Raw genomic sequence first — 26,197 nt, forward strand, 5'->3', positions numbered from 1 at the left:
AGAATCAGACACAGACTGATTAGAATCAGACACAGACTGATTAGAATCAGACACAGACTGATTAGAATCAGACACAGACTGATTAGAATCAGACACAGGCTGATTAGAATCAGACACAGATTGATTAGAATCAGACACAGATTGCTTGGAATCAGACACAGGCTGATTAGAATCAGACACAGGCTGATTTGAATCAGACACAGACTCAGACTACTGAGTAGCAGACACCGACTGATGAGAAGCAGACACAGACCGATTAGAATCAGCCACAGACCGATTAGAATCAGACACAGACAGATTAGAATCAGACACAGACCGATTAGAATCAGACACAGACTGATTAGAATCAGACACAGACACAGATTGATGAGAATCAGACAGAGACTGATTAGAATCAGTCACAGACACAGACTGATGAGGAGCAGACACAGACTGATGAGAAGCAGACACAGACTGATGAGAAGCAGACACAGACTGATGAGAATCAGACACAGACTGATTAGAATCGGACACAAACACAGATTGATTAGAATCAGACACAGACTGATTAGAATCAGACACAGACTAATGAGAAGCAGACACAGACTGATTAGAATCAGACACAGACACAGACTGATTAGAATCAGAAACAGACACAGACTGATTAGAATCAGACACAGACTGATTAGAATCAGACACAGACTGGTTCGAATCAGACACAGACTGGTTCGAATCAGACACAGACTGGTTCGAATCAGACACAGACTGATTAGAATCAGACACAGACTGATTAGAATCAGACACAGACTGATTAGAATCAGACACAGATTGCTTAGAATCAGACACAGGCTGATTTGAATCAGACACAGGCTGATTTGAATCAGACACAGGCTGATTAGAATCAGACACAGGCTGATTTGAATCAGACACAGACCGATTAGAATCAGACACAGACCGATTAGAATCAGACACAGACCGATTAGAATCAGACACAGACCGATTAGAATCAGACACAGACCGATTAGAATCAGACACAGACCGATTAGAATCAGACACAGACCGATTAGAATCAGACACAGACCGATTAGAATCAGACACAGACTGATTAGAATCAGACTGATGTGAATCAGACACAGACTGATGAGAATTAGACACACACTGATGAGAATCAGACACAGACTGATTAGAATCAGACACAGACACAGACTGATGAGGAGCAGACACAGACTGATGAGAAGCAGACACAGACTGATGAGAATCAGACACAGATTGATTAGAATCGGACACAAACACAGATTGATTAGAATCAGACACAGACTGATTAGAATCAGACACAGACTAATGAGAAGCAGACACAGATTGATTAGAATCAGACACAGACTGATTAGAATCAGACACAGACTGATTAGAATCAGACACAGATTGCTTAGAATCAGACACAGGCTGATTTGAATCAGACACAGGCTGATTTGAATCAGACACAGGCTGATTAGAATCAGACACAGGCTGATTTGAATCAGACACAGACCGATTAGAATCAGACACAGACCGATTAGAATCAGACACAGACCGATTAGAATCAGACACAGACCGATTAGAATCAGACACAGACCGATTAGAATCAGACACAGACCGATTAGAATCAGACACAGACCGATTAGAATCAGACACAGACCGATTAGAATCAGACACAGACTGATTAGAATCAGACTGATGTGAATCAGACACAGACTGATGAGAATTAGACACACACTGATGAGAATCAGACACAGACTGATTAGAATCAGACACAGACACAGACTGATGAGGAGCAGACACAGACTGATGAGAAGCAGACACAGACTGATGAGAATCAGACACAGATTGATTAGAATCGGACACAAACACAGATTGATTAGAATCAGACACAGACTGATTAGAATCAGACACAGACTAATGAGAAGCAGACACAGACTGATTAGAATCAGACACAGACTGATTAGAATCAGACACAGACCGATTAGAATCAGACACAGACCGATTAGAATCAGACACAGACTGATTCGAATCAGACACAGACTGATTTGAATCAGACAGCGACTGAATAGAATCAGACACAGACACCGACTGATCAGAATCGGACACAGACTGATTAGAATCAGACGCAGACTAATTAGAATCAGACACAGACTGATTCGAATCAGACACAGACGCAGACTTATTAGAATCAGAAATAGACTTATTAGAATCAGATACAGACTGATTAGAATCAGACACAGACAGATTCGAATCAGAAACAGACAGATTCGAATCAGACACACGCAGACTGATTCGAATCAGACACAGGCGCAGACTAATTAGAATCAGACACAGACAGATTAGAATCAGACACAGACTGATTAGAATCAGACACAGACACCGACAGATCAGACTCGGACACAGACACAGACTAATTAGAATCAGAAAGAGACTGATGAGAATCAGATAAAGACGCAGACTGATTAGAATCAGACACAGAGACAGACTGATCAGAATCAGACAAAGACACCGACTGATTAGGATCAGATACAGACTGATTCGAATCGGACACTGACTGATTCGAATCAGACACAGACTGATTCGAATCAGACACAGACTGATTCGAATCAGACACAGACTGATTCGAATCAGACACAGACTGATTCGAATCAGACACAGACTGATTCGAATCAGACACAGACTGATGAGAATCAGACACAGACTGATGAGAATCAGACACAGACTGATGAGAATCAGACACAGACTGATGAGAATCAGACACAGACTGATGAGAATCAGACACAGACTGATGAGAATCAGACACAGACTGATGAGAATAAGACACAGACTGATGAGAATAAGACACAGACTGATTCGAATCAGACACAGACTGATGAGAATCAGACACAGACTGATGAGAATCAGACACAGACTGATGAGAATCAGACACAGACTGATTCGAATCAGACACAGACTGATTCGAATCAGACACAGACTGATTCGAATCAGACACAGACTGATTCGAATCAGACACAGACTGATGAGAATCAGACACAGACTGATGAGAATCAGACACAGACTGATGAGAATCAGACACAGACTGATGAGAATAAGACACAGACTGATGAGAATCAGACACAGACTGATGAGAATCAGACGCAGACTGATGAGAATCAGACGCAGACTGATGAGAATCAGACGCAGACTGATGAGAATCAGACGCAGACTGATGAGAATCAGACGCAGACTGATGAGAATCAGACGCAGACTGATGAGAATCAGACGCAGACTGATGAGAATCAGACGCAGACTGATGAGAATCAGACGCAGACTGATGAGAATCAGACGCAGACTGATGGGAATCAGACGCAGACTGATGAGAATCAGACGCAGACTGATGAGAATCAGACGCAGACTGATGAGAATCAGACGCAGACTGATGAGAATCAGACGCAGACTGATGAGAATCAGACGCAGACTGATGAGAATCAGACGCAGACTGATGAGAATCAGACGCAGACTGATGAGAATCAGACGCAGACTGATGAGAATCAGACGCAGACTGATGAGAATCAGACGCAGACTGATGAGAATCAGACGCAGACTGATTCGAATCAGACGCAGACTGATTAGAATCAGACGCAGACTGATTAGAATCAGACACAGACTGATTAGAATCAGACACAGACGGATTAGAATCAGACACAGACTGATTAGAATCAGACACTGACTGATTAGAATCAGACACTGACTGATTAGAATCAGACACAGACTGATTCGAATCAGACACAGACTGATTAGAATCAGACACAGACTGATTAGAATCAGACACAGACTGATCAGAAACAGACTGATCAGAATCAGACACAGAATGATCAGAATTAGACACAGACTGATAAGAATCAGTCACAGACTGATACGAATCAGACAGACTGATAAGAACCAGTCACAGACTGAGTAGAATCAGACACAGACTGATTAGAATCAGACACAGACTGATTAGAATCAGACAGACTGATTAGAATCAGACACAGACTGATTAGAATCAGACACAGACTGATAAGAATCAGACACAGACTGATTCGAATCAGACACAGACTGATTCGAATCAGACACAGACTGATTCGAATCAGACACAGACTGATTCGAATCAGACACAGACAGATTCGAATCAGACACAGAGAGATTCGAATCAGACACAGACAGATTCGAATCAGACACACCCGCAGACTGATTCGAATCAGACACAGACAGATTAGAATCAGACACAGGCTGATTAGAATCAGGCATCGACTGATTAGAATCAGGCACCGACTGAATAGAACCAGGCACCGACTGAATAGAATCTGACACAGACTGATTATAATCTGACACAGACTGATAGGAATCAGACACAGACTGATTATAATCTGACACAGACTGATAGGAATCAGACACAGACTGATTCGAATCAGACACAGACTGATGAGAATCAGACACAGACTGATGAGAATCAGACACAGACTGATGAGAATCAGACACAGACTGATGAGAATCAGACACAGACTGATGAGAATCAGACACAGACTGATGAGAATCAGACACAGACTGATGAGAATCAGACACAGACTGATGAGAATCAGACACAGACTGATGAGAATCAGACACAGACTGATGAGAATCAGACACAGACTGATGAGAATCAGACACAGACTGATGAGAATCAGACACAGACTGATGAGAATCAGACACAGACTGATGAGAATCAGACACAGACTGATTAGAATCAGACACAGACTGATTCGAATCAGACACAGACTGATTCGAATCAGACACAGACAGATTAGAATCAGACACAGACAGATTAGAATCAGACACAGACTGATTCGAATCAGACACAGACTGATTCGAATCAGACACAGACTGATTCGAATCAGACACAGACTGATTCGAATCAGACACAGACTGATTCGAATCAGACACAGATTGATTCGAATCAGACACAGACTTATTCGAATCAGACACAGACTGATGAGAATCAGACACCGACTGATGAGAATCAGACACAGACTGATTAGAATCAGACACAGACTGATTCGAATCAGACACAGACAGATTAGAATCAGACAGACTGATTAGAATCAGACACAGACTGATTAGAATCAGACAGACTGATTAGAATCAGACAGACTGATTAGTATCAGACACAGACTGATTAGAATCAGACACAGACTGATTAGAATCAGACACAGACTGATTAGAATCAGACACAGACTGATTAGAATCAGACACAGACTGATTAGAATCAGACACAGACGGATTAGAATCAGACACAGACTGATTAGAATCAGACACAGACTGATCAGAATCAGACTGATCAGAATCAGACAGAATGATCAGAATGAGGCACAGACAGATAAGAATCAGTCACAGACTGATACAAATCAGACAGACGGATAAGAATCAGTCACAGACAGAGTAGAATCAGACACAGACTGATAAGAATCAGACACAGACTGATTAGAATCAGACACAGACTGATTAGAATCAGACACAGACTGATTAGAATCAGACACAGACTGATTAGAATCAGACAGACTGATCAGAATCAGACACAGAATTATCAGAATTAGACACAGACTGATAAGAATCAGTCACAGACTGATACGAATCAGACAGACTGATAAGAATCAGTCACAGACTGATACGAATCAGACACGGACTGATTAGAATCAGACACGGACTGATTAGAATCAGACACGGACTGATTCGAATCAGACACAGACTGATTCGAATCAGACACAGACTGATGAGAATCAGACACAGACTGATGAGAATCAGACACAGACTGATGAGAATCAGACACAGACTGATGAGAATCAGACACAGACTGATGAGAATCAGACACAGACTGATGAGAATCAGACACAGACTGATGAGAATAAGACACAGACTGATGAGAATCAGACACAGACTGATGAGAATCAGACACAGACTGATGAGAATCAGACACAGACTGATGAGAATCAGACGCAGACTGATGAGAATCAGACGCAGACTGATGAGAATCAGACGCAGACTGATGAGAATCAGACGCAGACTGATGAGAATCAGACGCAGACTGATGAGAATCAGACGCAGACTGATGAGAATCAGACGCAGACTGATGAGAATCAGACGCAGACTGATGAGAATCAGACGCAGACTGATGAGAATCAGACGCAGACTGATGAGAATCAGACGCAGACTGATGAGAATCAGACGCAGACTGATGAGAATCAGACGCAGACTGATGAGAATCAGACGCAGACTGATGAGAATCAGACGCAGACTGATGAGAATCAGACGCAGACTGATGAGAATCAGACGCAGACTGATTCGAATCAGACGCAGACTGATTAGAATCAGACGCAGACTGATTAGAATCAGACACAGACTGATTAGAATCAGACACAGACGGATTAGAATCAGACACAGACTGATTAGAATCAGACACTGACTGATTAGAATCAGACACTGACTGATTAGAATCAGACACTGACTGATTAGAATCAGACACAGACTGATTCGAATCAGACACAGACTGATTAGAATCAGACACAGACTGATTAGAATCAGACACAGACTGATCAGAAACAGACTGATCAGAATCAGACACAGAATGATCAGAATTAGACACAGACTGATAAGAATCAGTCACAGACTGATACGAATCAGACAGACTGATAAGAACCAGTCACAGACTGAGTAGAATCAGACACAGACTGATTAGAATCAGACACAGACTGATTAGAATCAGACAGACTGATTAGAATCAGACACAGACTGATTAGAATCAGACACAGACTGATAAGAATCAGACACAGACTGATTCGAATCAGACACAGACTGATTCGAATCAGACACAGACTGATTCGAATCAGACACAGACAGATTCGAATCAGACACAGACAGATTCGAATCAGACACAGACAGATTCGAATCAGACACACCCGCAGACTGATTCGAATCAGACACAGACAGATTAGAATCAGACACAGGCTGATTAGAATCAGGCATCGACTGATTAGAATCAGGCACCGACTGAATAGAACCAGGCACCGACTGAATAGAATCTGACACAGACTGATTATAATCTGACACAGACTGATAGGAATCTGACACAGACTGATTCGAATCAGACACAGACTGATTCGAATCAGACACAGACTGATGAGAATCAGACACAGACTGATGAGAATCAGACACAGACTGATGAGAATCAGACACAGACTGATGAGAATCAGACACAGACTGATGAGAATCAGACACAGACTGATGAGAATCAGACACAGACTGATGAGAATCAGACACAGACTGATGAGAATCAGACACAGACTGATGAGAATCAGACACAGACTGATGAGAATCAGACACAGACTGATGAGAATCAGACACAGACTGATGAGAATCAGACACAGACTGATTAGAATCAGACACAGACTGATTCGAATCAGACACAGACAGATTAGAATCAGACACAGACAGATTAGAATCAGACACAGACTGATTCGAATCAGACACAGACTGATTCGAATCAGACACAGACTGATTCGAATCAGACACAGACTGATTCGAATCAGACACAGATTGATTCGAATCAGACACAGACTTATTCGAATCAGACACAGACTGATGAGAATCAGACACAGACTGATGAGAATCAGACACAGACTGATGAGAATCAGACACCGACTGATGAGAATCAGACACAGACTGATTAGAATCAGACACAGACTGATTAGAATCAGACACAGACAGATTAGAATCAGACAGACTGATTAGAATCAGACACAGACTGATTAGAATCAGACAGACTGATTAGAATCAGACAGACTGATTAGTATCAGACACAAACTGATTAGAATCAGACACAGACTGATTAGAATCAGACACAGACTGATTAGAATCAGACACAGACTGATTAGAATCAGACACAGACTGATTAGAATCAGACACAGACTGATTAGAATCAGACACAGACGGATTAGAATCAGACACAGACTGATTAGAATCAGACACAGACTGATCAGAATCAGACTGATCAGAATCAGACAGAATGATCAGAATTAGGCACAGACAGATAAGAATCAGTCACAGACTGATACAAATCAGACAGACTGATAAGAATCAGTCACAGACTGAGTAGAATCAGACACAGACTGATTAGAATCAGACACAGACTGATTAGAATCAGACACAGACTGATTAGAATCAGACACAGACTGATTAGAATCAGACACAGACTGATTAGAATCAGACACAGACTGATCAGAATCAGACACAGAATTATCAGAATTAGACACAGACTGATAAGAATCAGTCACAGACTGATACGAATCAGACAGACTGATAAGAATCAGTCACAGACTGATACGAATCAGACACGGACTGATTAGAATCAGACACGGACTGATTAGAATCAGACACGGACTGATTAGAATCAGACAGACTGATTAGAATCAGACACAGACTGATTAGAATCAGACACAGACTGATAAGAATCAGACACAGACTGATCAGAATCAGACACAGAATGGTCAGAATCAGACACTGACTGATTCGAATCAGACACAGACTGATTCGAATCAGACACAGACTGATTCGAATCAGACACAGACTGATTCGAATCAGACACAGACTGATTCGAATCTCACACAGACTGATTCGAATCTCACACAGACTGATTCGAATCAGACACAGACAGATTCGATCAGACACAGACAGATTCGAATCAGACACAGACAGATTCGAATCAGACACACCCGCAGACTGATTCGAATCAGACACAGACTAATTAGAATCAGACACAGACAGATTAGAATCAGACACAGGCTGATTAGAATCAGGCATCGACTGATTAGAATCAGGCACCGACTGAATAGAATCAGGCACCGACTGATTAGAATCTGACACAGACTGATTATAATCTGACACAGACTGATAAGAATCTGACACAGACTGATAAGAATCTGACACAGACTGATAGGAATCTGACACAGACTGATTAGAATCAGACACAGACTGATACGAATCAGACACAGACTGATAAGAATCAGTCACAGACGGAGGAGAATTAGACACAGAATGATTAGAATCAGACACAGAATGATCAGAAACAGACACAGACTGATTAGAATCAGACACAGGCTCATGCGAATAATACACTGACTGATTAGAGTCAGACACAGACTGATTAAAAAGAAATACACTAAAAAAGTAAGGCCTCCAGGGTAGCAATCTCTGGACTGTTCCCGGTGTCGAGTGCAAGTGAGGCTCGGAACAGGGAGATTCTACAGTTGAACGCGTGGCTAAAGGACTGGTGCAAGAGGGAGGGTTTTAAATTCATCGATAACTGGGAAATCTTCAAGTCAGGATGGCAACTGTACAGAAAGGATGGGTTACACCTCAACTGGAAGGGAGCAAATATCCTGGCTGGGAGTTTTGCTGGAGTGTTTCGGCAGGATTTAAACTAGTGTGGCAGGGGGGTGGGGAACAAAACAGTAGGTCAGTAAATACTGAGGCTGGGGTTGAGCTGGGGGCCAGGGCAAGGCTAGCTAAGAAGAGGAGCACTCTGGAGGAGGATGACCTGAGTGGACCTGGAGGTCTGGGGTGCATCTGCTTCAATGCGAGGAGTGTAACGGGTAAAACAGACGAACTTAGGGCCTTAATGCTTATGCGGAATTTGGATGTGGTTGCGGTGACGGAAACTTGGTAAAAAGGACAGGACTGGCAGCTGAATATTCCGGGGTATAAGTGTTTTAGGCGAGACAGAGGAGGGGCTAAAAAAGGTGGGGGAGTAGCGATATTAGTTAAGGAGCATATTACCGCGGTGCAGAGGGTAGACAACTTGGAGGGGTCATGTACTGAGTCGCTGTGGGTGCAACTCAGAAACAGGAAGGGTGCAGTCACTATGCTGGGGGTGTACTACAGACCACCCAACAGCCCACGGGAAGTGGAGGAAAGGATATGTCAGGAGATTCTGGATAGGTGCAGAAAACATAGGGTTGTTGTAGTGGGGGACTTTAATTTCCCTGGCACAGACTGGAAAGTGCTTAGAGCTGGGGGTCCGGACGGGGAGGAATTTGTAAAATGCGTACTGGAAGGTTCTTTGGAACAGTATGTAGATAGCCCGACTAGAGAGGGGGCTATACTGGACCTAGTTCTGGGAAATGAGCCCGGTCAGGTCGTCAAAGTTTCGGTAGGGGAACATGTGGCAAATAGTGACCACAACTCTGTTAACTTTAGGATAGTAATGGACAAGGATGAGTGCTGTCCTACGGGCAGGGTGCTAAATTGGGGGAAGGCTAACTATAGCCGGATTAGGCAGGAATTGGTGGATGTTGATTGGGAGAGGATGTTCGAGGGTAAGTCCGCGTCTGGCATGTGGGAGTCTTTTAAGGAACTATTGATAAGGCTGCAGGATAGGCATGTGCCTGTAAAAAGGAAAGATAGGAAAGGTCGGATTCGAGAGCCGTGGATAACCAGGGAAATTGAGGATCTGAGTAAAATGAAAAGTGAGGCGTACGTTAAGTCCAGGCAACTGAAAACAGATGGAGCTCTGGAGGAATACAGAGAGAGTAGGAAAAAACTCAAACGGGGAGTTAGAAGGGCAAAAAGAGGTCACGAGATGTTCTTGGCAGGCAGGATTAAGGAGAATCCTAAGGCATTCTATTCATACGTTAGGAACAAAAGAGTTGTCAGGGAGAAAATCGGACCTCTCAGGGACAAAGGAGGGGAATTATGCTTAGAACCCAAGGGAGTAGGGGAGATCCTAAATGAATACTTTGCATCGGTATTCACGAAGGAGAGGGGCGTGTTAACCGGGAGTGTCTCGGAGGGAGGTGTTGACCCGTTAGAGAAAATCTCCATTACAAGAGAGGAAGTGTTAGGTTTTTTAGGGAACATTGAAACTGACAAAGCCCCAGGGCCTGATGGCATCTATCCTCGACTGCTCAGGGAGACGAGAGATGAAATTGCTGGGCCTCTGACGGAAATCTTTGTCGCTTCTTTGGACACGGGTGAGGTCCCTGAGGATTGGAGGATAGCGAATGTGGTCCCGTTGTTTAAGAAGGGGAGCAGGGATAACCCGGGAAATTATAGGCCGGTGAGCTTGACGTCCGTGGTAGGGAAGTTGTTGGAGAGGATTCTTAGAGACAGGACGTATGTGCATTTAGAACGGAACAATCTCATTAGTGACAGACAGCATGGTTTTGTGAGAGGGAGGTCGTGCCTTACAAATTTGGTGGAGTTTTTTGAGGAAGTGACAAAAACGGTTGATGAAGGAAGGGCCGTGGATGTTGTCTATATGGATTTCAGTAAGGCATTTGACAAAGTCCCACATGGCAGGTTGGTTAAGGCTCATGGGATACAAGGAGAAGTGGCTAGATGGGTGGAGAACTGGCTTGGCCATAGGAGACAGAGGGTAGTGGTCGAAGGGTCTTTTTCCGGCTGGAGGTCTGTGACCAGTGGTGTTCCGCAGGGCTCTGTACTGGGACCTCTGCTATTTGAGATATATATAAATGATTTGGAAGAAGGTGTAACTGGTGTAATCAGCAAGTTTGCGGATGACACGAAGATGGCTGGACTTGCGGATAGCGAAGAGCATTGTTGGGCAATACAGCAGGATATAGATAGGCTGGAAAATTGGGCGGAGAGGTGGCAGATGGAGTTTAATCCGCATAAATGCGAAGTGATGCATTTTGGAAGAAATAATGTAGGGAGGAGTTATACAATAAATGGCAGAGTCATCAGGAGTATAGAAACACAGAGGGACCTAGGTGTGCAAGTCCACAAATCCTTGAAGGTGGCAACACAGGTGGAGAAGGTGGTGAAGAAGGCATATGGTATGCTTGCCTTTATAGGACGGGGTATAGAGTATAAAAGCTGGAGTCTGATGATGCAGCTGTATAGAACGCTGGTTAGGCCACATTTGGAGTACTGCGTCCAGTTCTGGTCGCTACACTACCAGAAGGACGTGGAGGCGTTAGAGAGAGTGCAGAGAAGGTTTACCAGGATGTTGCCTGGTATGGAGGGTCTTATCTATGAGGAGAGATTGGGTAGACTGGGGTGTTCTCCTTGGAAAGACGGAGAATGAGGGGAGATCTAATAGAGGTGTACAAGATTATGAAGGGTATAGATAGGGTGAACAGTGGGAAGCTTATTCCCAGGTCGGAGGTGACGATCACGAGAAGTCACGGGCTCAAGGTGAGAGGGGCGAAGTATAACTCAGATATCAGAGGGATGTTTTTTACACAGAGGGTGGTGGGGGCCTGGAATGCGCTGCCAAGTAGGGTGGTGGAGGCAGGCACGCTGACATCGTTTAAGACTTACCTGGATAGTCACATGAGCAGCCTGGGAATGGAGGGATACAAACGATTGGTCGAGTTTGACCAAGGAGCGGCACAGGCTTGGAGGGCCGAAGGGCCTGTTTCCTGTGCTGTACTGTTCTTTGTTCTTTGATTAGAATCAGACACAGCTGATTAGAATCAGAGACAGACTGATACGAATCAGGCACAGACGGATTAGAATCAGACACAGACCGATTAGAATCAGACACAGACCGATTAGAATCAGACACAGACCGATTAGAATCAGACACAGACCGATTAGAATCAGACACAGACCGATTAGAATCATGCACTGACCGATTAGAATCATGCACTGACCGATTAGAAGACCCAGAATGATTAGAATGAGACCCAGACTGAGTAGAATCAGACAGAGACACCGACTGACTAGAATCAGACACCTACTGACTAGAATCAGACACCGACTGATTAGAATCAGACACCGACTGATTAGAATCAGACAGATTAGAATGAGACAAGAACACAGACTGATTCGAGTCACACACAGACTGATATGAATCAGACAGCGACTGATAAGAATCAGTCACAAACTGATACGAATCAGACACAGACTGATAAGAATCAGTCACAGACTGAGTAGAATCAGACACAGACTGATTAGAATCAGACACGGAATGATTAGAATCAGGCACGGACTGATTATAATCAGACACAGAATGATTAGAATCTGACACAGACTCATGCGAATAAGACACTGACTGATTAGAATCAGACACAGACCGATTAGAATCAGACACAGACCGATTAGAATCAGACACAGACCGATTAGAATCAGACACAGACCGATTAGAATCAGACACAGACCGATTAGAATCAGACACAGACCGATTAGAATCAGACACAGACCGATCAGAATCAGACACAGACTGATTAGAATCAGACACAGACCGATTAGAATCAGACACAGACCGATTAGAATCAGACAGACCGATTAGAATCAGACGCAGACCGATTAGAATCAGGCACAGACTGATTAGAAGACACAGAATGATTAGAATCAGACCCAGACTGATTAGAATCAGTCAGAGACACCGACTGACTAGAATCAGACACCTACTGACTAGAATCAGACACCGACTGATTGGAATCAGACACCGACTGATTGGAATCAGACACCGACTTAATGGAATCAGACACCGACTGATTGGAATCAGACACCGACTGATTGGAATCAGACACCGACTGATTGGAATCAGACACCGACTGATTGGAATCAGACACCGACTGATTGGAATCAGACACCGACTGATTGGAATCAGACACCGACTGATTGGAATCAGACACCGACTGATTGGAATCAGGCACCGACTGATTAGAATCAGGCACCGACTGATTAGAATCAGGCACCGACTGATTAGAATCAGGCACCGACTGATTAGAATCAGGCACCGACTGATTAGAATCAGACACCGACTGATTAGAATCAGACACCGACTGATTAGAATCAGACACGGACTGATTGGAATCAGGCACCGACTGATTAGAATCAGGCACCGACTGATTAGAATCAGGCACCGACTGATTAGAATCAGGCACCGACTGATTAGAATCAGGCACCGACTGATTAGAATCAGGCACCGACTGATTAGAATCAGACACCGACTGATTAGAATCAGACACCGACTGATTAGCACCGGACACCGACTGATTAGCACCGGACACCGACTGATTAGCACCGGACACCGACTGATTAGCACCGGACACCGACTGATTAGAATCAAACACAAACTGATTAGAATGAGTCACAAAATGATTAGAATCAGAGACAAACTGATTAGAATCAGACACAAACTGATTAGAATCAGACAGAGACTGATCAGAATCAGACACAGACACAGGTTGATTAGAATCAGGCACAGGCTGATTAGAATCAGACAGAGATGCAGACTGATTAGAATCAGACAGACTGATGAGAAGCAGAAACAGATTGATCAGAATCAGACAGACTGATCAGAATCAGACACAGACTGAATAGCATCAGACACAGACTGATTCGAATCAGACACAGGCTGATGAGAAGCAGACACAGGCTGATGAGAAGCAGACACAGACTGAGTAGAATCAGACACAGACTGATTAGAATCAGACACGGAATGATTAGAATCAGACACGGACTGATTATAATCAGACACAGAATGATTAGAATCTGACACAGACTCATGCGAATAAGACACTGACTGATTAGAATCAGACACAGACCGATTAGAATCAGACACAGACCGATTAGAATCAGACACAGACCGATTAGAATCAGACACAGACCGATTAGAATCAGACACAGACCGATTAGAATCAGACACAGACCGATTAGAATCAGACACAGACCGATCAGAATCAGACACAGACTGATTAGAATCAGACACAGACCGATTAGAATCAGACACAGACCGATTAGAATCAGACACAGACCGATTAGAATCAGACGCAGACCGATTAGAATCAGGCACAGACTGATTAGAAGACACAGAATGATTAGAATCAGACCCAGACTGATTAGAATCAGTCAGAGACACCGACTGACTAGAATCAGACACCTACTGACTAGAATCAGACACCGACTGATTGGAATCAGACACCGACTGATTGGAATCAGACACCGACTTAATGGAATCAGACACCGACTGATTGGAATCAGACACCGACTGATTGGAATCAGACACCGACTGATTGGAATCAGACACCGACTGATTGGAATCAGACACCGACTGATTGGAATCAGACACCGACTGATTGGAATCAGACACCGACTGATTGGAATCAGACACCGACTGATTGGAATCAGACACCGACTGATTGGAATCAGACACCGACTGATTGGAATCAGGCACCGACTGATTAGAATCAGGCACCGACTGATTAGAATCAGGCACCGACTGATTAGAATCAGGCACCGACTGATTAGAATCAGGCACCGACTGATTAGAATCAGACACCGACTGATTAGAATCAGACACCGACTGATTAGAATCAGACACGGACTGATTGGAATCAGGCACCGACTGATTAGAATCAGGCACCGACTGATTAGAATCAGGCACCGACTGATTAGAATCAGGCACCGACTGATTAGAATCAGGCACCGACTGATTAGAATCAGACACCGACTGATTAGAATCAGACACCGACTGATTAGCACCGGACACCGACTGATTAGCACCGGACACCGACTGATTAGCACCGGACACCGACTGATTAGCACCGGACACCGACTGATTAGAATCAAACACCGACTGATTAGAATCAGACACGGACTGATTGGAATCAGGCACCGACTGATTAGAATCAGGCACTGACTGATTAGAATCAGGCACCGACTGATTAGAATCAGGCACCGACTGATTAGAATCAGGCACCGACTGATTAGAATCAGGCACCGACTGATTAGAATCAGACACCGACTGATTAGAATCAGACACCGACTGATTAGAATCAGACACGGACTGATTGGAATCAGGCACCGACTGATTAGAATCAGGCACTGACTGATTAGAATCAGGCACCGACTGATTAGAATCAGGCACCGACTGATTAGAATCAGGCACCGACTGATTAGAATCAGACACCGACTGATTAGAAACAGACACCGACTGATTAGCACCGGACACCGACTGATTAGCACCGGACACCGACTGATTAGCACCGGACACCGACTGATTAGCACCGGACACCGACTGATTAGAATCAAACACAAACTGATTAGAATGAGTCACAAAATGATTAGAATCAGAGACAAACTGATTAGAATCAGACACAAACTGATTAGAATCAGACAGAGACTGATCAGAATCAGACACAGACACAGGTTGATTAGAATCAGGCACAGGCTGATTAGAATCAGACAGAGATGCAGACTGATTAGAATCAGACAGACTGATGAGAAGCAGAAACAGATTGATCAGAATCAGACAGACTGATCAGAATCAGACACAGACTGAATAGCATCAGACACAGACTGATTCGAATCAGACACAGGCTGATGAGAAGCAGACACAGGCTGATGAGAAGCAGACACAGACTGATTAGAATCAGACACAGTCTGGTTACAATCAGACACAGACTGATTACAAACAGACACAAACTGATTTGAATCACACACAGACAGATTAGAATCAGACACAGACTGATTAGAATCAGACACAGGCTGATTGGAATCAGACACAGGCTGATTGGAATCAGACACAGACTGATTAGAATCAGACACAGGCTGATGAGAAGCAGACACAGACTGATTAGAATCAGACACAGGCTGATGAGAAGCAGACACAGGCTGATGAGAATCAGACACAGGCTGATGAGAAGCAGACACAGACTGATTAGAATCAGACACAGGCTGATGAGAAGCAGACACAGACTGATGAGAAGCAGACACAGGCTGATTAGAATCAGACACAGGCTGATGAGAAGCAGACACAGACTGATGAGAAGCAGACACAGACTGATGAGAATCAGACACAGGCTGATGAGAAGCAGACACAGACTGATGAGAAGCAGACACAGACTGATTAGAATCAGACACAGGCTGATGAGAAGCAGACACAGACTGATTAGAATCAGACACAGGCTGATGAGAAGCAGACACAGACTGATGAGAAGCAGACACAGACTGATTAGAATCAGACACAGGCTGATGAGAAGCAGACACAGACTGATTAGAATCAGACACAGGCTGATGAGAAGCAGACACAGACTGATTAGAATCAGACACAGGCTGATGAGAAGCAGACACAGACTGATTAGAATCAGACACAGGCTGATGAGAAGCAGACACAGACTGATTAGAATCAGACACAGGCTGATGAGAAGCAGACACAGACTGATTAGAATCAGACACAGGCTGATGAGAAGCAGACACAGACTGATTAGAATCAGACACAGGCTGATGAGAAGCAGACACAGACTGATTAGAATCAGACACAGGCTGATGAGAAGCAGACACAGACTGATTAGAATCAGACACAGGCTGATGAGAAGCAGACACAGACTGATTAGAATCAGACACAGGCTGATGAGAAGCAGACACAGACTGATGAGAAGCAGACACAGACTGATTAGAATCAGACACAGGCTGATGAGAAGCAGACACAGACTGATTAGAATCAGACACAGGCTGATGAGAAGCAGACACAGGCTGATGAGAATCAGACACAGGCTGATGAGAATCAGACACAGGCTGATGAGAAGCAGACACAGACTGATTAGAATCAGACACAGGCTGATGAGAATCAGACACAGGCTGATGAGAAGCAGACACAGACTGATTAGAATCAGACAGAGACTGATGAGAACAGACACAGGCTGATGAGAAGCAGACACAGGCTGATGAGAAGCAGACGCAGACTGATTAGAATCAGTCAGAGACACCGACTGACTAGAATCAGACACCGACTGATTGGAATCAGACACCGACTGATTGGAATCAGACACCGACTGATTGGAATCAGACACCGACTGATTGGAATCAGACACCGACTGATTGGAATCAGACACCGACTGATTGGAATCAGACACCGACTGATTGGAATCAGACACCGACTGATTGGAATCAGACACCGACTGATTGGAATCAGACACCGACTGATTGGAATCAGACACCGACTGATTGGAATCAGACACCGACTGATTGGAATCAGACACCGACTGATTGGAATCAGACACCGACTGATTGGAATCAGACACCGACTGATTGGAATCAGACACCGACTGATTGGAATCAGACACCGACTGATTGGAATCAGACAGCGACTGATTGGAATCAGACACGGACTGATTGGAATCAGACACCGACTGATTGGAATCAGACACCGACTGATTAGAATCAGACACGGACTGATTGGAATCAGGCACAGACTGATTAGAATCAGGCACCGACTGATTAGAATCAGGCACCGACTGATTAGAATCAGGCACCGACTGATTAGAATCAGGCACCGACTGATTAGAATCAGGCACCGACTGATTAGAATCAGGCACCGACTGATTAGAATCAGGCACCGACTGATTAGAATCAGGCACCGACTGATTAGAATCAGGCACCGACTGATTAGAATCAGGCACCGACTGATTAGAATCAGGCACCGACTGATTAGAATCAGGCACCGACTGATTAGAATCAGGCACCGACTGATTAGAATCAGACACCGACTGATTAGAATCGGACACCGACTGATTAGCACCGGACACCGACTGATTAGCACCGGACACCGACTGATTAGCACCGGACACCGACTGATTAGCACCGGACACCGACTGATTAGAATCAGACAAAGGCTGATGAGAAGCAGACACAGACTGATTAGAATCAGACACAGGCTGATGAGAATCAGACACAGGCTGATGAGAATCAGACACAGGCTGATTAGAATCAGACACAGACTGATGAGAATCAGACACAGACTGATTAGAATCAGACACAGACTGATGAGAATCAGACACAGGCTGATTAGAATCAGACACAGGCTGATGAGAATCAGACACAGGCTGATGAGAATCAGACACAGGCTGATTAGAATCAGACACAGGCTGATGAGAATCAGACACAGGCTGATTAGAATCAGACACAGGCTGATTAGAATCAGACACAGGCTGATGAGAATCAGACACAGGCTGATGAGAATCAGACACAGACTGATTAGAATCAGACACAGACTGATGAGAATCAGACACAGGCTGATTAGAATCAGACACAGGCTGATGAGAATCAGACACAGGCTGATGAGAATCAGACACAGGCTGATGAGAATCAGACACAGGCTGATTAGAATCAGACACAGGCTGATGAGAATCAGACACAGGCTGATTAGAATCAGACACAGGCTGATGAGAATCAGACACAGACTGATTAGAATCAGACACAGGCTGATGGGAATCAGACACAGACTGATTAGAATCAGACACAGACTGAATAGAATCAGACACAGACTGATTAGAATCAGACACAGACTGATTTGAATCAGACACAGGCTGATGAGAATCAGACACAGACTGATTAGAATCAGACACAGGCTGATGAGAATCAGACACAGGCTGATTAGAATCAGACACAGGCTGATGAGAATCAGACACAGACTGATTAGAATCAGACACAGACTGAATAGAATCAGACACAGACTGATTAGAATCAGACACAGACTGATTAGAATCAGACACAGGCTGATGAGAATCAGACACAGACTGATTAGAATCAGACACAGGCTGATGAGAATCAGACACAGACTGATTAGAATCAGACACAGGCTGATGAGAATCAGACACAGACTGATTAGAATCAGACACAGACTGAATAGAATCAGACACAGACTGATTAGAATCAGACACAGGCTGATGAGAATCAGACACAGGCTGATGAGAATCAGACACAGGCTGATGAGAATCAGACACAGGCTGATGAGAATCAGACACAGGCTGATGAGAATCAGACACAGGCTGATTAGAATCAGACACAGACTGATTAGAATCAGACACAGACTGATTAGAATCAGACACAGACTGATTAGAATCAGACACAGACTGATTAGAATCAGACACAGACTGATTAGAATCAGACACAGGCTGATGAGAATCAGACACAGACTGATTAGAATCAGACACAGGCTGATGAGAAGCAGACACAGGCTGAATAGAATCAGACACAGACTGATTAGAATCAGACACAGGCTGATGAGAAGCAGACACAGGCTGATTAGAATCAGACACAGACTGATTAGAATCAGACACAGGCTGATTAGAATCAGACACAGGCTGATGAGAAGCAGACACAGACTGATGAGAAGCAGACGCAGACCGATTGGAATCAGACGCAGACCGATTGGAATCAGACGCAGCCCGATTAGAATCAGGCACAGACTGATTAGAAGACACAGAATGATTAGAATCAGACCCAGACTGATTAGAATCAGTCAGAGACACCGTCTGACTAGAATCAGACACCGACTGACTAGAATCAGACACCGACTGATTGGAATCAGACACCGACTGATTGGAATCAGACACCGACTGATTGGAATCAGACACCGACTGATTGGAATCAGACACCGACTGATTGGAATCACGCACCGACTGATTAGAATCAGGCACCGACTGATTAGAATCAGACACCGACTGATTAGAATCAGACACCGACTGATTAGAATCAGACACCGACTGATTAGAATCAGACACCGACTGATTAGAATCAGACACCGACTGATTAGAATCAGACACCGACTGATTAGAATCAGACACCGACTGATTAGAATCAGACACCGACTGATTAGCAGCGGACACCGACTGATTCGCAGCGGACACCGACTGATTCGCAGCGGACACCGACTGATTCGCAGCGGACACCGACTGATTCGCAGCGGACACCGACTGATTCGCAGCGGACACCGACTGATTCGCAGCGGACACCGACTGATTCGCAGCGGACACCGACTGATTCGCAGCGGACACCGACTGATTCGCAGCGGACACCGACTGATTCGCAGCGGACACCGACTGATTAGCAGCGGACACCGACTGATTCGCAGCGGACACCGACTGATTCGCAGCGGACACCGACTGATTCGCAGCGGACACCGACTGATTAGCAGCGGACACCGACTGATTAGAATCAGACACCGACTGATTCGCAGCGGACACCGACTGATTCGCAGCGGACACCGACTGATTCGCAGCGGACACCGACTGATTCGCAGCGGACACCGACTGATTCGCAGCGGACACCGACTGATTCGCAGCGGACACCGACTGATTCGCAGCGGACACCGACTGATTCGCAGCGGACACCGACTGATTCGCAGCGGACACCGACTGATTCGCAGCGGACACCGACTGATTCGCAGCGGACACCGACTGATTCGCAGCGGACACCGACTGATTCGCAGCGGACACCGACTGATTCGCAGCGGACACCGACTGATTCGCAGCGGACACCGACTGATTAGCAGCGGACACCGACTGATTAGCAGCGGACACCGACTGATTAGAATCAGACACAGACTGATTAGAATGAGACACAAACTGATTAGAATCAGTCATAGACACCGACTGACAAGAATCAGACACCTACTGACTAGAATCAGACACCGACTGATTGGAATCAGACACCTACTGACTAGAATCAGACACCGACTGATTGGAATCAGACACCGACTGATTGGAATCAGACACCGACTGATTGGAATCAGACACCGACTGATTGGAATCAGACACCGACTGATTGGAATCAGACACCGACTGATTGGAATCAGACACCGACTGATTGGAATCAGACACCGACAGATTGGAATCAGACACCGACTGATTGGAATCAGACACCGACTGATTGGAATCAGACACCGACTGATTGGAATCAGACACCGACTGATTGGAATCAGACACCGACGGATTAGAATCAGACGCCGACGGATTAGAATCAGACGCCGACGGATTAGAATCAGACGCCGACGGATTAGAATCAGACGCCGACTGATTAGAATCAGATGCCAACTGATTAGAATCAGACGCCGACTGATTAGAATCAGACACAGACTGATAAGAGTCAGACACAGACTGATAAGAATCAGTCACAGACTGAGTAGAATCAGACAGACTGTTTGGAATCAGACAGACTGAGTAGAATCAGACAGACTGATTAGAATCAGACAGACTGATTAGAATCAGACACAGACTGATTAGAATCAGGCACAGACTTATTGGAATCAGTCACAGACTGATTAGAATCAGACAGCTGATTAGAATCAGACACAGACTGATTAGAATCAGACAGCTGATTAGAATCAGACACAGACTGATATGAATCAGACACAGACTGATACCAACAAGACACAGACTGATTAGAATTAGACACAGACTGATTAGAATCAGACACCGACTGATTGGAATCAGACACCGACTGATTGGAATCAGACACCGACTGATTGGAATCAGACACCGACTGATTGGAATCAGACACCGACTGATTGGAATCAGACACCGACTGATTGGAATCAGACACCGACTGATTAGAATCAAACACCGACTGATTAGAATCAGACAGCGACTGATTGGAATCAGACACCGACTGATTGGAATCAGACACCGACTGATTGGAATCAGACACCGACTGATTGGAATCAGACACCGACTGATTGGAATCACACACCGACTGATTAGAATCAGGCACCTACTGATTAGAATCAGGCACCGACTGATTAGAATCAGACACCGACTGATTAGAATCAGACACCGACTGATTAGAATCAGACACCGACTGATTAGAATCAGACACCGACTGATTAGAATCAGACAGCGACTGATTGGAATCAGACACCGACTGATTGGAATCAGACACCGACTGATTGGAATCAGACACCGACTGATTGGAATCACACACCGACTGATTAGAATCAGGCACCTACTGATTAGAATCAGGCACCGACTGATTAGAATCAGACACCGACTGATTAGAATCAGACACCGACTGATTAGAATCAGACACCGACTGATTAGAATCAGACACCGACAGATTAGAATCAGACACCGACTGATTAGAATCAGACACCGACTGATTCGCAGCGGACACCGACTGATTAGCAACGGACACCGACTGATTAGAATCAGACACAGACTGATTAGAATCAAACACAAACTGATTAGAATGAGACACAAACTGATTAGAATCAGACACAAACTGATTAGAATCAGACACAAACTGATTAGAATCAGACACAGACTGATAAGAATCTGACACAGACTGATAAGAATCCGACACAGACTGATTAGAATCAGACTGATTAGAATCAGACACAGACTGATTAGAATCAGACACAGACGGATTAGAATCAGACACAGACTGAATAGAATCAGACACAGACTTATTAGAATCAGTCACAGCTGATTAGAATCAGTCACAGACTGAGTAGAATTAGACACAGAATGATTAGAATAAGACACGGACTGATTATAATCAGACACAGAATGATTAGAATCAGACACAGACTGATCAGATTCTGACACACCATGATTAGAATCAGACACAGCATGATTAGAATCAGACACAGACTGATTAGAATCAGACACAGACTGATTAGAATCAGACACAGACACAGACTGATGAGAATCGGACACAGACGCAGACTGATCAGAATCAGACACAGACGCAGGTTGATTAGAATCAGGCACAGGCTGATTAGAATCAGACAGAGATGCAGACTGATTAGAATCAGACACAGACTGATGAGAAGCAGACACAGATTGATCAGAATCAGACAGACTGATCAGAATCAGACACAGACTGAATAGCATCAGACACAGACGAAATAGAATCAGACATAATTGTTTAGAATCAGACACAGACAGATTAGAATCAGACAGACAGATTAGAATCAGACACAGACAGATTAGAATCAGACACAGAGAATAAAATCAGACACAGACTGATTAGAATCAGACACAGACTGATTAGAATCAGACACAGACTGATTAGAATCAGACACAGACTGATTAGAATCAGACACAGACTGAATAGAATCAGACACAGACTGAATAGAATCAGACACAGACTGAATAGAATCAGACACAGACTGATTAGAATCAGACACAGACTGATTAGAATCAGACACAGACTGATTAGAATCAGACACAGACTGATTAGAATCAGATACAGACTGATTAGAATCAGACAGACTGATGCGAATGGGACACTGACTGATTAGAATCAGAGACAGACACAAACTGATTTGAATCAGATACAGACAGATTAGAATCAGACACACACACCGACTGATCAGAATCGGACCCAGACACCGACTAATTAGAATCAGACACAGACTGATGAGAATCAGATACAGACGCAGACTGATTAGAATCAGACACAGACGCAGACTGATGAGAATCGGACACAGACGGAGACTGATCAGAATCAGACACAGATTCAGGTTGATTAGAATCAGGCACAGGCTGATTAGAATCAGACCGAGATGCAGACTGATTAGAATCAGACGCAGACTGATGAGAAGCAGACGCAGACTGATGAGAAGCAGACACAGACTGATGAGAAGCAGACACAGACTGATGAGAAGCAGACACAGACTGATGAGAAGCAGACACAGACTGATGAGAAGCAGACACAGATTGTTTAGAATCAGACGCAGACAGATTAGAATCAGACACAGACTGATTAGAATCAGACGCAGACTGATTAGAATCAGACGCAGACTGATAAGAATCAGTCACAGACTGAGTAGAATCAGACAGACTGTTTGGAATCAGACAGACTGAGTAGAATCAGACAGACTGATTAGAATCAGACAGACTGATTAGAATCAGACACAGACTGATTAGAATCAGGCACAGACTTATTGGAATCAGTCACAGACTGATTAGAATCAGAGACAGCTGATTAGAATCAGACACAGACTGATATGAATCAGACACAGACTGATACCAACAAGACACAGACTAATTAGAATTAGACACAGACTGATTAGAATCAGACACCGAATGATTGGAATCAGACACCGACTGATTGGAATCAGACACCGACTGATTGGAATCAGACACCGACTGATTAGTATCAGACACCGACTGATTGGAATCAGACACCGACTGATTGGAATCAGACACCGACTGATTGGAATCAGACACCGACTGATTGGAATCAGACACTGACTGATTAGAATCAAACACCGACTGATTAGAATCAGACAGCGACTGATTGGAATCAGACACCGACTGATTGGAATCAGACACCGACTGATTGGAATCAGACACCGACTGATTGGAATCAGGCACCGACTGATTAGAATCAGGCACCGACTGATTAGAATCAGACACCGACTGATTAGAATCAGACACCGACTGATTAGAATCAGACACCGACTGATTAGAATCAGACACCGACTGATTAGAATCAGACACCGACAGATTAGAATCAGACACCGACTGATTAGAATCAGACACCGACTGATTCGCAGCGGACACCGACTGATTAGCAACGGACACCGACTGATTAGAATCAGACACAGACTGATTAGAATCAAACACAAACTGATTAGAATGAGACACAAACTGATTAGAATCAGACACAAACTGATTAGAATCAGACACCAACTGATTAGAATCAGACACAGACTGACTAGAATCAGACACAGACTGATAAGAATCTGACACAGACTGATAAGAATCTGACACAGACTGATTAGAATCAGACTGATTAGAATCAGACACAGACTGATTAGAATCAGACACAGACTGATTAGAATCAGACACAGACTGATTAGAATCAGACACAGACTTATTAGAATCAGTCACAGCTGATTAGAATCAGTCACAGACTGAGTAGAATTAGACACAGAATGATTAGAATAAGACACGGACTGATTATAATCAGACACAGAATGATTAGAATCAGACACAGACTGATCAGATTCTGACACACCATGATTAGAATCAGACACAGACTGATTAGAATCAGACACAGACTGATTAGAATCAGACACAGACTCATGCGAATAAGACACTGACTGATTAGAATCAGACACAGACTGATCAGAATCTGACGCAGCATGATTAGAATCAGACACAGACTGATTAGAATCAGACACAGACTGATTAGAATCAGACACAGACACAGACTGATGAGAATCGGACACAGACGCAGACTGATCAGAATCAGACACAGACTCAGGTTGATTAGAATCAGGCACAGGCTGATTAGAATCAGACAGAGATGCAGACTGATTAGAATCAGACACAGACTGATGAGAAGCAGACACAGATTGATCAGAATCAGACAGACTGATCAGAATCAGACACAGACTGAATAGCATCAGACACAGACGAAATAGAATCAGACATAATTGTTTAGAATC

At 44.2% G+C, this 26,197-nt stretch overlaps 1 protein-coding gene across 1 annotated transcript in view; it reads right to left on the reverse strand.

Moving 5' to 3' along the window:
* LOC144486487 (glutamate receptor ionotropic, kainate 5-like) overlaps nucleotides 1–26,197 on the reverse strand; it is a gene marked incomplete at its 5' end in the record, with an annotated part of 457,902 nt that overhangs the window by 410,361 nt on the left and 21,344 nt on the right. The gene's annotated exons all lie outside the window — the stretch shown is intronic.

The sequence above is a fragment of the Mustelus asterias genome, unplaced genomic scaffold (genome assembly GCF_964213995.1).
Source record: "Mustelus asterias unplaced genomic scaffold, sMusAst1.hap1.1 HAP1_SCAFFOLD_364, whole genome shotgun sequence".
NCBI lineage: Eukaryota > Metazoa > Chordata > Chondrichthyes > Carcharhiniformes > Triakidae > Mustelus > Mustelus asterias.